Genomic DNA, 251 nt, shown 5'->3' with positions numbered 1-251 from the left:
GGACTTAGAAATTCCTTAATTTTATATCCTGCCATATCAAGACTTTCCTCCAGTTCCAGGGATTCCAGGATTTGCAGAATACATCAGTATCATTTACACTTCAAACACTGGGTGCAGGAAAGAAAGAGCACACAGACTGAGTTGGGGGTGGGACCCACTTTAGCTTGCTCCCTCCTCCCCCAGCCTTCCTGCACACCCCAGGCCCTTCATGCTCTGTGCATTTCATGAAGCTCCAGCAAGCTCCGGGATTT

Source organism: Propithecus coquereli, unplaced genomic scaffold (genome assembly GCF_000956105.1).
Source record: "Propithecus coquereli isolate 6110/MARCELLA unplaced genomic scaffold, Pcoq_1.0 Scaffold404, whole genome shotgun sequence".
Lineage (NCBI taxonomy): Eukaryota > Metazoa > Chordata > Mammalia > Primates > Indriidae > Propithecus > Propithecus coquereli.
This window is presented reverse-complemented; position numbering follows the sequence as displayed.